Below are 13,654 nucleotides of genomic sequence, written 5' to 3'. Positions count from 1 at the left end.
GGGGGGGGGGGTGGTTTACGATTGAGGTATTTTTACGAGGCTTATCTGATTGTATCATGATCGATTAGTTAATACCCTCGGTAACCAGCTAGCACGCAGCAGCAGCAGCAGCAGTAGCTGTAAATACCTTGTTAAAGCGGAATATCAACTCCTTCATCTATCAACAGCAACAGCAGCCGTTGACGTCAGAGGTCTGGAAAAAAGGGTTTTTTCTTTTGCCCCAAAAACCATTTTGCGGCACCATAGCACGGCACCAACACTACTACAGTCGATGGAAAAAGGCGATTATCATTCTTTAAAGCTCTCCGGTCCCTTGTACAAGCAGCATTATGTCTTTCGTTTAAGACACTTAATCCTCCTCCTTGTTCTTCTTCTTCTACTTTCCACCACCATCAGCCAGGGGTGGAAATTCTGCAAAGAAAGTTTATTTCCCCCCGTCCCCCTGTCTCTGTGCACACACACACACACCATACTCGCACACCGAAGTGTCGAGCAACGTTAGTAGTAGCAGTAACAGGAGGGAAAAGAGTTGTCAGATAACATTCAACCTTTGTCACCTTCAAGAGATGATGAGGTTGCTTACAGCCTCCCCTTCACACTTCACACTCCCCTGGGTCGTACGGTACGTGCCGGGATGGGGATGTCGCCTTGGTGTGCCTTCTCACTCCCAGGCAAGTCGGTTGCCTCGTCGGTGATGACGTCTTTTCGTGGCCGTTTCTTTCGCCCCGTCGGTCGCCCGTTAAGATTGCGCTTCGCTTCGCTCTGTAAATGAGGAAATTATGAGCGAAGCGAAGCGGCTGCGTCCGAGGTCTGAGGTCGAGCGTGATCAACACCGTGATCTAGGGAGCACCGGGACGAAGCCCCGACCATGGCTGTTTCGCTGGTTGTGCCCAAGAGCACGTGGCACTCTGATGATGTCTCCCCAAAAAGTCACAAAAAGTTTGTCTCAAAAAACTTCTTCAACACAGAGCTTCTCTTTCTCGTTCTCTCTCTCTCTCTCTCTCTCTCTCTCTCTCTCTCTCTCTTTCACTCTGACTCTCTCTCTCTCTCTACTCTGTGGGCGTTTGCTGTAGTCCCGGTTTCTTGCCGCCGTGCCAACCATTTGTGACAAAATGTTTCTTTCGCGCGCGCCTCGGAAGATGCCAAACTTGTCAACAAGTTGACGGGTAAGTTGCTAATGCAGTGTGAGACGACGGCCACGTCAGCCGCGTCAGCGGACCGTCGAGTCAAGTCGTCGGTCGGTCGGTTGGTGTCCGGAGGGATGTGGAGCGCGTGTCCCATTGGTGTTGCTGGCGTAGCATAATTGAACAGTGAATCGATCGATCGATCGATCGAGACCCAGTGGATCAAACATTAGGGTCTTCGAATCGAAATCCGGATACGGCGTTTTTTTCCCTTCTGTTCCTGGCGTTTATTTTGGTTCGGTTCGGTTCGCTTTTTTTTTTTTGGGGCAATTAAAAGCAAGAAAGAAGCCATCTGTTGGACTGTGTATCGGTCTTGCGCCTTGCGAGGTTTCCGGGCGTAAATCACAGATCCTTCCGCGAAATCCGGAGCTTAAAATGGCGTCGCACGGAGCTTTGCAGGCCTTTAGGGATAAAAAGGTAGACATCCCCTCCGGGGATCTTTTGGTCCCCAGCGCCTCACACAGCTGCTCTTGTTGCTGCGACGTGATTCCCATTTCCAAATTCAGGTTCATTGGAGAGAAGAGAGAGAAGAAAGGAGGGAGAGAGGGTGCTGCTTGCTGACACACGGATGACGAAGGTTCGCACCGTCCTGGCACTGTCATACCAGACCGGTCGGTCGGTCGGTCGGTCGGTTGATCGGTCAACCAAACAACACGAAAATCTATCAACAAATTTCGCAAAACCTTGAGACCCACCCCCACGCCACCACTTCGGGGACCTTGAGTTGACCTTTCGCGCTGAGTTCCGGGTACCGAAGTTCCGAGTTGTTTGTTGGTTTCGTCTTCTTTTGCCATTGTTTGTTGTTGTTGTTGTCGTTCAGAGTAGAGCACAGCCTCTGCGTTGGCCATGTTGTCGGAAGGTGTCGGAGTGGGTTGTTATCATATGGACACACACACGCACACACGGCCAGACTGCTTGCTTCGCTTAACGATTATGTTTTCCCCGGGTTCCCGGGCTTCTGGAGTAACAAGTCGAGACCTGATGCTCCACCTTGCTCAACCCATCTTCAAGCATCATCATCATCATCAGCGAGAAGGAGAAGAGGGACCAAAAATGGAGGATCAGATAGCACGACGACAACGACCTCGACGACGAAGAAGTCCTTCCTGCCTTTTATGTATTGGCCAAGGGTTTACCGTGATGCGATTATGTGTGTGTGTGTGTGTGTGTGTGTGCATCCTGAAACGTTATACGGCGTTTATTTAAAATAATCAATTACTCGATACAAGTCATGACGTCACCCTGGACCCCTACTTCTGGTCATTCTCGCTTCCATTCTCGAGCTCGCCGGAGCTCTTCTTGCCCTTTCCTTGCCGGGTGCAAGGTGAAGCAATTACTTTTCGGGTGGCAGCGGTCGAGCGGGGGGGGTGTATGATTTACTTTGATTTAGGGAAAAACTTTTTCCATCCAACAAATTGGCCCATCGTCGCGGTTAGTAATAAAAGTTAGTCCTAATACCAGCCTAATATAGACCGCGGATATTACTGGTGGTGGTGGTGATGGTGATGGTGGCCGTGCAAATGGCCGCCATTCAGCGCCAAGTGTAGCGCAGGAGAATGTTACGTGTCGAAACCGGGGGGCACTCGGTTGACGTATGAGTTTAGAGCGGAATCAGTGAGGACAGTGGTGTTGAGGGGCGGGGGGCCCATTCAAACGATTCCGTCTTTTCCGGCCACAAAAGACGCCAGCGCAGCAATCAGCGCCCGCGCGCGATGCCTTCCCGGGAAAAATCAAAGCAAAATGATTGATGTTCAATTTGGCGAACAGTTTTCGCGTCGCTCACGCGCGTGGACGGGTGGCCTCCGGGTGTGATAGATGGTGGCCAGAATACCAGGATCACCGCCACCACCACCACGCTTTCTACTCAGGTTCCTCTTTCGACACGCTTTGTTTAATGCTTTCGTTCGCCCGATTCCTTCCATTCATCTTGGCGCCGCCGGCGCGGGGGCTGTTGCCCGCGGGGTTTTGATTTTTGAAAATTCCACTTCAAAGGTTGGCAATTGATGCCAGCGTTCGTAGGTGCGGCGTTGGCGAGCGAAATCGTTCGAAAACGAAGAAAGCGAAGGAGTTGCTCGCAACTTCCTCCCTCCCGGGGGGGGGGGGGGGGTTTTGATGTGGTTGATCCAAACCACCCTTCCGCCCGCCCGCTTCCTGGGGCTGGGGGCGACGATAAATGAAGAAATATTGATCATCGATCGATTGGCGTGGGGGAAGGAGGTTCAAAATTCAATTTCCGTTTCCAATGGTCCGCCAATGGTGCGTTGGTGCAACCTTCAAGTATCATGTTTCGAGGTGTTCCCCGTTTGTGTGTGTCTTTGTGTGTGTGTTTGTTTGTATTGTTCCACCGAAAGCGATGCAGTGAATGAGAGGCAAAACCCTAAAAACCCACAGGGAGTTGCGGTGAATTGTGGGAATGCAATTTTCAACACCGATGATAGCGACCTTCACACAGCACCTTGTCCTGCTCCGCGTGCAGGATCCGTGCGATGGTGGTGGTGATATGGCGAGAAAAATTACGCAGAAATTATGCAAAAACACACACACACACATTGGACTTCTTCTCCACAGCGCTGGGCCGGGGTCTTGACTTGACTTGAGGTGAAGTTTTTTCTTTCCCGACAAAAGATTCTCCTGTGGCCTCGTTCGTGCTCGAACTTTTCCATATTGCGAGTCGTTCGTGGTTATATCGCGAGCTGCGGTACGGAGAGTGGACAGCAGGGGGGGAGCGGACAGCAATTTAAAATGTCTTCCGACGCTCGAGTGTTCGTTTTCTGAGCTTTTCTCAAAGACATGCTTCTTTATCACTATTCTTCAAATTTCACTGCTCATCAATAATGCATCACAGCAATCGAGAGAGAGAGAGAGAGAGAGAGAGAGAGAGAGAGAGAGAGAGAGAGAGAGAGAGAGAAAGAGAGAAGAGAGAGAGAGAGAAGAGAGAGAGAGAGAGAAAAAAAGAGAGAGAAAAAGGCCAGAGGTACGAAAGAGAGCGTGGAAAGGTTATCGAAAGGAATTGATATCCCACCTGAAAGTATCTTCCTTTTCTGCTAGCCACAGCAACTCACCCGGGGCTCGAAAACGTCAAATGCTGAATGTCAAACCCCCGGTCGACCGACCGTTCGATGGTGGTTGTTGTTGTTCCAAAATAGAAACAACATCGGTGAAGCGGCGAAACGGAATGGCGGCTGGCGGAACGAGCCACGCACACGCACAATACAAAACCGGCAACCGGAGCAAGGAGAAAGGAAAAAGAAAGAAAGGAAAACAACACAGATCGTGGCACATCATCATAAACAGCCCGGGCCCGAGGGACCGGGTTGGTGGAAGAGGACCACCGGATAGATATCCATAAAATCAAATGACAACCACATTAACAACAGCGAACTGACGACGACGGCCGCCAACGATGCCGTCACGTGTTGTTGTCGTTGTTACTGTGTTGTGTTTGTTCGAAGGAAATAAGACGGCGTTCCAAGAAGCCGCCGCTGCCGCAGCCGCCATTCGCTACTCGAATTCGCGCTCACTGCGCACAGAGAAGAAAACCGTTGCCGTGATTTGAGAGGGGTGATGAGGGGGGTTGGGGGAGGGGGAGGTGGTTTCCCGGCCTCGCGCGCGAGACGGTGCGCGAGAGCCTCGAGTATCCTTTTACATTCACAAGAGCTTTCCGATCGCCGCGATGAATGAATCGTAACCGAGTGGTCGAAGGAGGGGCAGCGAGGCCTGTGCTGCGTGGTGGTGGTGGAGACGGTGAAATGTGTTTGTTTCCTGTGTGAGGGCCGCGAGACGGAGACCATTTCAGGGGATGCTGGGCTGCTCGGTATGCTCTGTGGAGTGGCCGTTCACGGTGCCAATGGAAAGCTCGAAGCTCGAACTCTGAGGGTGGCTGGGACGTCTAATAATAAACCGCGATAAGCAGTGGACCATTGAGCGGTCACGGAGCGAACGAAGTGACGAGGTGACACACGGCCAAGCTCCAGCCGAGAGGTCCTTTGAGGATATTGCCTGTGCGACCTTCGCGCGATGCAAGAAAAAAGGCTATCAAACGGATGGTCCCGGTGGTCCCGATGGTGACCGGTGTGAGGAGGACCCCTGTGTACTTGACCGGGCCGCCATCATCCGGGAAAGGTCGGTCAAGAATGTGTGAAAGAGAAAAGTTTGTTGAAGCAAGTTGCTTTGCTGCTAGATGACGATGACGACGCTTTGAAGACGTTCGAGTAACAGCAACGGCGCGAGTGCGACAAACAGAAAGAGAAAAAGGGAGAGAGACAAGGAGATAGATAGGGTGAGAGATAGCAGGAGAAGGAGGGGTTAGTTAGAAAGTCTGTAATGGCCGTAAATTTATGTCACGAAAGTACCACCACCATCAGCAGCAACAACAGCAGCAGCAGCAGTTCCGTGTGGTGCTGAGTTGCGCCGCGTGATGACGTCAATATGACGTCATCTAAAATATGTTATTTACCCAGTCAGGGATGAGCCCCAAGACAAAGCATGAGCAGCAGCAACAGCAGCAGCAGCAGCAAGAGCATGAGCTGAAGAGAAGACCGAACGAGTACGTGCCCGGCGTTCGCTATTTGTTCTCCCTTGCGTACCGCTTTCGATGTTGTTCCTGCCAGAAACATTTGCTTCTTCTGCTTCTTCAGAACTTTCTCTTGCTCTCTCTCTCGCGCACTCGTATCATTCCGTTTACCAGAATGTTGACTCTCGCGTCCTTGGAATTGGGCCGCGAATGGGTCCGTGTGAAGGGAGGCTGGTTCGGGGCATCGGCAAAACCCCCCGAAAAACATAAACCCGTTGGAGGCCGAGGCCATAAAAGCAGTATAGGAGGCATATTCGGAGCAAGGCGCAAGGTGGTGCTCCCGACGTCTTCGCAACCCTAACGGATGAAGACGTTTTCTGTTATTCATTGAGATTTTCTGCTTCTCATTTCCGGTGCTTTCCGGTAGGGGAGGGAAGGGGTTGCAGGGGTTCGGAGTTCGGAGGAGAGGTTCTCATGATCGGGGGAAAGGTTTCCCGTTCGTTCGTTCGTTCGTGCTTGGTGAGACCCGTACGTACCCGTTGTGTTCGTAGGCCTTTGGCCAGATCACCTTAGCCGTAGCACCGTTAAACTACGTGAAGAGTAGTTACTGCAGGCGAAGGGTTTTATGGCATTAGAATCATCACCAAATGGCTTCATGGTGGTGTCTAGTATCTAGGAGCAGCGTCAGACTCCCACAGTTTAGTTTGACACAAGGTCCTAAGCAGCTCATGATTGACCAGAGCACCTATCCTACCGCGTCCTTATTTAACGATTGACACCCGGTATCTCGATATGTCCTGTGCCTGTATTCAAGCTACTCCAACACCTTTTTGGCTTTACTGCGAGGGCGATTAATAATGTAAACGACCTGTAAGGTATGCTCGATACTACAAAAAATGTGGCAATGAGTATGAAGATTATCTCCTGGCGTACAGCCTCAAAAGTTAGTAGCAAAAGTTTGAGTGCAAAAAGTCGTTGAAGTGTTCCATTAAAACGAACGCCAGCCGCTAGCTCGGTGCTGGAGGAACGGCTCGAGCACCACGTGGGCTTTCGAGTGTGTGACACGAAATACTTGATGTGGCACACCTTGTCTTAAGTTCGAAAGCAATGTACAAAGTTCTTTACCGCATCGGTACCTCATCAGCATATCAGCAGTCGGCCGTGTGTCGGCCATTATGTGATGCTGTGCTGTCGGTTCGGTTTTTGGCTCATCAGCAATTCGTTGGTCGACCGCCATTCGATGACATGTGGACTTCGACGAAGTGGAGCAACTCCCCGGGATAGAAAGGAATTATGTATGAATTCAGTTTATTTGACTTTCTGCGATGCCTAATAGGATATTCTCCCATTTTCACCTTCACCAACCATTCCCAACGGTAAAGTCGGTTCGGCTTATCGACTTCGGTTCGGCCTGACACGTGTGTGGACGCTGTCAAAGTGTGTACCCCCGGCTGCTGTTCCTGTTCTGTGTTTTTTCGTTTTTCGTTGCGTCGGAACATTATCCGAAGAATGTGCGGTTGTTTATGATACTTTTCACCATCCCCGCCCCCACCAAATGAGCCACCGGGGACATATTAATGGTAGAAAGGCGGCCAAAGTGGCGTTGGTGACGATGACGAAGACAGCCCCGTGATGGTGATGCTGATGGTGAAGAGGAGAATGATGATGATGATGATGATGATGATGTAGCGCATTTCTCGGTAGTTGCGGGCGTAACATTGGTTCACCGGTGGTGCGAGGTGACCGCACCGGAACCACACGTGTGCCCTGGCTGGTTGTTGGTACAGGTTATGGGGGAAAGTGTATGTTCTACCTGCTTGCGGGAAAAACCATTAACTGCGATGGAAACGAGCTAACGAAATTTCCTCATCACCAGACAAACTTTGGACCGGGTCTCGTACATCAGAATCCGAGATCCGGTTCAGTCCTGTGTTCTGGGTATTCTCATCCACGCAATCCCACTCTGTGTCACTACCCCTTGCTGCCCTGGGTGTCAGTATCGATATTATTCAATCGCTCCGAAACCACTCTGAACATTGAATTTCCTCATCTTCTGCATTATCCAGCTGCTATCCGGATTTTGTTTTTTCGTTTTGTTTTTAATTTGAAAAGCTTCTCCGTACAGCATTAAAAGCCAATAAGTAAATAAATGAAGGCACGCGGGTGCTCGATTTCCCTATGCTTTCCTTCCTATAATTTCCGTTCCCATTGCGTCTGTTTGAATCGAAGCTTGTGGCAAATCGGGCCGAGGGGGTGCTTCGTGTGCATGAAGTAGTGGTAAATGGTGTCATTATCTGGCGTTTCTTTTTCTTCCCTCTCTCCCTCTCGTCGACTAGTGACTAGAGAGTTCCCTTTTCGAAGTCGCGAAATCGCGTGCCAACGGTTCATTTTAGATGCCGTGCATTCAGAAGCGCGATCCGCTACGCGATCGCAACGACCGCTCTGACGCATGAACCGCCTCCTTGACGCGTTCTCTGTACCCGTGATTGTCCATTTTGCGCGCGAGATAATTGGGCTGGCCTCTCTTGAGCGGAACTCACTATGGGGCGAATGTTCGAATTACTCCAATTATACGCAGAAAGTAGCAAAATGCAAATGTAATTGCTCGGAGGGCAGGATTCAAAGAGAGAGCGAGAACGGATGCTTCGACCGTTGTCATGTTTGTCTGTCGTTGCATATCCGAGAAAGCCAAAAATAGTCACAAGCCCCCCCCTTTCCATTCCATGGTGGGCACAACATTCCAGTCCACGGTCTACGGTCCACAAATCGTCCTTCGCCATCAATCTTAACCACCGGCGGCAGTCAACAAGGAATCGTAGATAGCCGTACGATCTACTACGTCCACCATGAAGTCAAATCCTTTCCCAGCTACCAAACGACAGCTGGAGCGTCAGGCACAAAGGAAAAAATTCATTTGAAGGAAGCGCTGCAGAGAGAGAGAGAGGAAGCACGGACCGAGGAGCGCTTAGTTAAAGATTAATCGAAATGGTTGCCCTCTTTGTGGCTCTTCTGCCTCCGGTACAGAAGGAGAGGTGTGTGTGTGTGTGTGTGCTTGTGGGTTCGCGAAGGGGGGTGGGTCTATCCGCGTCAGGCCTATACCGTGCCCTGACGTACGTGCCTTTTCCGTGAGTGAACCGCCAATGCCCGAACCCAAACAATCGTTGGCCTCGCTGGCCTCGCTGGCGTCCTTTCCCAGGCCGCGACGACGACGAAGACGACAACGACGACGACGAAGACCAGCGGAACCAGAATGGAACATTCGGTTCGCTTGCGTTCCTCCTTGACGAACTGGGGTACTTAACCCGGGGGAGACGGGGACGGGGAGAAACGTGGGAAGAAGGGTACGGGTATGGTGGTAAGTTGTTCTATTTTTAGACCTCGAATACCTTTTACCCTCGGTTGGTCGGTGGGCTCGTAGCCGTTACCTTCTTTGCTTTGCCGTCACTACCACCACCACCACTACCACCGAAATGCAAACGAACAGTAAGCGGTGAGCGGTGAGCGAGCAGGTGAGAACGACGCTTCGAACGTCGACTCGACCACCACCACCACCACCAGCTCCAGCTCCAGCACCAACAACACAGTTGAAGAAGGTTCGTGTGTTACGCAAGGTGAAAGTTGTGGAGCACAACCACAGCTGGAGCCCCGTTGCTGTGTCTGTGCTTTTTCCGCTGAGAACTCGCCCCGGTGCTCACTTCGCGAGAAGCTTTCTCGCTCGCTCAGTTGACCCCAAAAAAGGTACGGCGATAGTATCATGCCCGGTCTTTTGCTGGGTTGTCGTTGTCGTTTGTCGGCACGGTTTCGGGGATTGTGGTTAACTCGAGACAGAGAGAGAGACATAGCAAGAGAGAGAGAGCGAGTGAGAGAGAAGGGTATAAAATGATGTTCCGAGTCCTAGTCGTCGTCGTCGGCGGCTAGAGGGAAAGGAAAACTAATTGAATCAATTAAACCTGTTGACGTCATTCGCAGAATGGGTCACGCGAGGAGCACACGCACACGCGGGATACGGACTACGCAGTACACCGTTAGGTAGTGGCGCACTGAGGGAACGGCTCTAGGTAATGAGACACCACAGTAGTAGCGGTAAGCGATAATGTAGCAAAGCAGCAGCAGCAGCAGCAGCAGGTATTTGTTTATCTAGTCCATGCGCGTCCATGGCGAACGCTACCAACACCACTAATGCCTTGGCTAGGAATAGGTATTCAAGGAATTTCTGGCCCCGTGCGGTTCAGAACATTTCCCTTTTTCGGGTCCAACTTTTGCTTCTGCTTTCTCCAGAACTCTGGAAACTGAATGCAGGGAGTGTGCCATCAACTCTCGTTTGCAGGAACTGTCTCGGTTTTTCGCTTACCAGAATCATCATCACCAAAACTGTCAACGTTTCGCTCGATCGCTCGTTCGCTCGCTCGTTCGCTCGTTGCGCAATTCCCCAATCGTGTATATCGTGGGCGGTAGCGTCTTTCGGACGGAAATGGGACATGTACTGGTACTGAGGAACGCGTCAAACATGATCCCCGGTGACGGTGAAGCGCACGCGAACGGAAGCGACACGTGTATCTGTTCGTGTTTTGCCACCTTTGGATGGACGGCCTTTCGATCGACGGCGGTGGTGTAGGCGTTCGCGTTACCGGCTGTTACCGGTCCCAATCTCAAAGGACATTGGGCGAAAAAAAAAGGAAACAGAAACTTTTGCGCACAAAATGGCCCACACACAAAAGAGCACTGAGCACATGTCTCCGGTGAGACGTACAAACGCAGTACAGTACAGGGACGCGCGCGGGGTAAGGGTTCAAAATGATGGGCCCAAAGGGAAGACAAACGATGATGAAACTTTGCTCGGTAGAAACCCTTACTGTATACAGAACGTCTTGTCGTCTATATAGAGGTTCCCTATCCCAAGATATGGATATGCGCCACAGCAGCAACATGTTATGGAAGGTACGTGGGAGCATTCAAATCATATTCAATCATTCCAGATGAAGGAAAGGGGGGGATTAAGCCGTTACGGCTAGTATTAGACTTACCCGTTAAGATGCCGTTTTTTTTAGATGGTATCACCCGTGAAGTGCGATAGCGGAGCAACCAGAGCGCCGTTCGTGTCGGAGTTGGAGGACAAATCGTTGGCCATCCGTTTACCAGGATCAGGTCAGCAGATGGATCACAGCAGTACCATCTCATCGGCCACATGGTACATGGTAACGATATCGGTTCCCGGACGTGACATTTGCCTTTTTACTTCCGCCTACGTCACTTGTTGTGAATTGTATCGATTGTGTGTGTGTGTGTGTGTGTGTGTTAGTGAGTGGTGTGAACACATGGGCTGTACCGTACGGTAACGTTTCTAACAAACTATGGGGAGGATGTACTTCGTGTAGTATCCTTTATATGTAACGACGCAACGTCAATTGGGCAACGTCGATCGAGCTGCGCGCGCGCCCTCTATTGGCCATTTGCTTAGCGTGCTACGTGCTGTTCTAGGGAATGCTGTTTGCGTAACGGCTTGTTCGTCCTTGGGTTTCTTGGGAGACGGGATACTACTCCTAACCATCTTGTCTTTGGAACCTTTGGAGTTTACGCGCGACTTCTGTCCTTGTTTTGGTATCGGGGAGTTTGCGGATATGACCACCACAATAGGCCACAGATCCATTCAGACGAGATTGGATGGTTTTGTTTTGGCTCGTCGCAATCATATTATGGGTATATGATACACACACACACACACACACACACACACACACACACACACACACACACACACACATTGGTGAAGATGGTGGTTTGGTGGATGGCCCATCATCGAGCTCGTGTAGTGTGGGCGCATGATGTGAGCGGTTGGTGGTGGTGGTGGTGGTGGTAGGCGAAAAAGGTGACATTAAACATAGGCATGTACGTGCGTGCGTGCGTGCGGTGCTGCTGGTGGCTTTGAGTCATGCGGTGCGGTGCGATCGAAAGAGTGCCCAAAAGTGACGAAGAGGAGCAACAGCAATGGCGCCGAGTCAGCTGTCAGCTGTTTTGTTTTGGACGCGCATCTACACAATTTAAAACAAAAAAATAGCGATCACGGTTACCCAGGAGAGGTTGCTTCTGCAGGGAACCGGGAAGAGATATTACCGGATACTCTCGAGACCCCCCCACCACGACCTGTTGTTAACTACCCGTTTGGTCCGGTTGGTCATTTGTGCGTCGTCAGAGCTACGCCTTTAGGAGGGCCTTTTTGGGGTCCACGACTAGACGCGGTGGGAGACGGAAATGAAAATCGTTTCATCATAAACATAAAACGAGTAAAACAAAACAGAACTCAATCGAACTTGTTTTTGAATGGTTTTTGGTTTTATTTTAATATATTTATTATATCTAAATTAGTTAATATGACTTTTCCAGTTGGGCTTCTCCCGTCCCGTCTGCGCTCTATCTTCCCTCCACTTTCTTCTGTGCTACGGGACTCGCTTACTCGAGGTTCGCCTTTGCTTTGCTTCCTTGCTTATCCTCGGTTTCTGGGTTTTGTTTTTTAAATCCTCGGTCTCTCATTTTTTTCTGCTGGTTTCTCCTGAACTTCCTTCACTTGTTGTCCCGTTTCTCACCTGGCGGCATTTCGAGTGATTGCTTTCACCTGGACACACCTCTAAACACGAATCCCGCTTTTTGGTATATGTGGTTAGGCCTCTCTTCTTATGCATGCAGCTCTAGCATGGCTTTACGGTCGGGATTTGAGATATCCTAGCAAGGAGATTTCTCGTAGAACCTATGTTCTGCTTCTGTTTTTCTTTTCTCTCCCTCTTTATTTAGCTCTCTTTTCCCCCTTTTACAGAGCAATGCGTTCATTTGATGATTGTAGATCGTTGCCTTTACACTTGGTTTTACCTCTCGAAAGTTTCAGTTGTTTTTTCCATTGTTCCTGCGCTTTAGATTTTTCGCACGTTCTAGGCGTGTGCATGTGTGCTTTCATTTAGCAGTTCTCTTTGTTCCCTCCCTTTCACACAGCAGAGGGAGAGAGAGAGAATAGCACACTCGTTCTTGTTTGTTTGCCCATCTCGCCACGTTTAGTAACACCTTTTGCTTGATAGACACTACCTCAATAAATAACAAATATTTCCATTCGACGACGACGACGACGACGACAAACGATGATAGCGACACGTTTCTGGTTGGTTTAGTTTACAATTGCAAAAGTTACCGAATCAGCTCACTACACTGAGTCGCTTTCCTTGGAATTGCGAGGACCCTCGCCGAGGATCTACCACTCTGTTGGGTCCGATTTGTTTGTCTGCTGGCCTCCTATTGGGTTCTTCTTCTAGCTTCATTGTTTGGGAGCCCATCCGTGAGCGCGAGTCTAGAGCGAGAAGCTAGATCCAGCTTGCTTGACAACTCGCCGATGCTCATTGTTATTACACTGCCACTCACGGGTTTCAATCGAAAGGTTCCGAACTTCCCATCGTATTCGGAGGTCCTTTGAGTGAGGAAACTTAAACATCAAGCTTGCGGTAAACTATCAGTCAGAAATTGACAGACAATTAGTCCGTGTCGGTTGAGGAAGAAAGAGCATTTCGCATGCAGCAAAGAGATTGGTGGTATTTTGGGTGCCGTTGCTGTCCAACTCAACGGAAAGCACTTGCAGCAAGCACTGCACAAAGTGGGAGAACGAAACATTTGGCCCAAATTTATTGCTAGATAGTTCGCAGCGTCTGCCGTGTGGTATTCGAATTCGGTGTTGTTTTTTTTTTCAAACTTGCTTTGCCATGCGCTATCGCCAGCCTGCAGAGTTGTACTCCATTGTGAAAATGCGCTTTGCTGAAGCGGTTTCTGCCGTTTTGTGAATCTCTCGAAGCTAAGGCATGTGATGTTTTTTTTTCTTTTCATCTAGCTCTTGCGCGCGCGCTGAAATCTTATTTTTTTGGTTTTGCTCTCTCTCTCTCTCTTTTACCCCAGGTTCCTACTAGTAGTACTTTAATAATGATGA

The 13,654-nt window shown here is 50.1% G+C and overlaps 1 protein-coding gene across 1 annotated transcript in view; it reads right to left on the bottom strand.

Annotated features, from left to right (window-relative positions):
- LOC125953472 (uncharacterized) overlaps positions 1-13,654 on the bottom strand; it is a 67,476-nt gene that overhangs the window by 9,015 nt on the left and 44,807 nt on the right. Inside the window, exon 3 of the mRNA XM_049683083.1 lies at positions 10,722-13,654. This exon is cut by the window's right edge and continues 5,058 nt beyond it. The gene's annotated coding sequence lies outside the window, so the exon portion shown is untranslated. The remainder of the gene's footprint in view (positions 1-10,721) is intronic.

Source organism: Anopheles darlingi, chromosome 3 (assembly GCF_943734745.1).
Source record: "Anopheles darlingi chromosome 3, idAnoDarlMG_H_01, whole genome shotgun sequence".
Classification (NCBI taxonomy): Eukaryota; Metazoa; Arthropoda; class Insecta; order Diptera; family Culicidae; genus Anopheles; species Anopheles darlingi.
The sequence above is the reverse complement of the archived record's forward strand: the minus strand, read 5'-3'. Positions and strand labels throughout refer to the sequence as shown.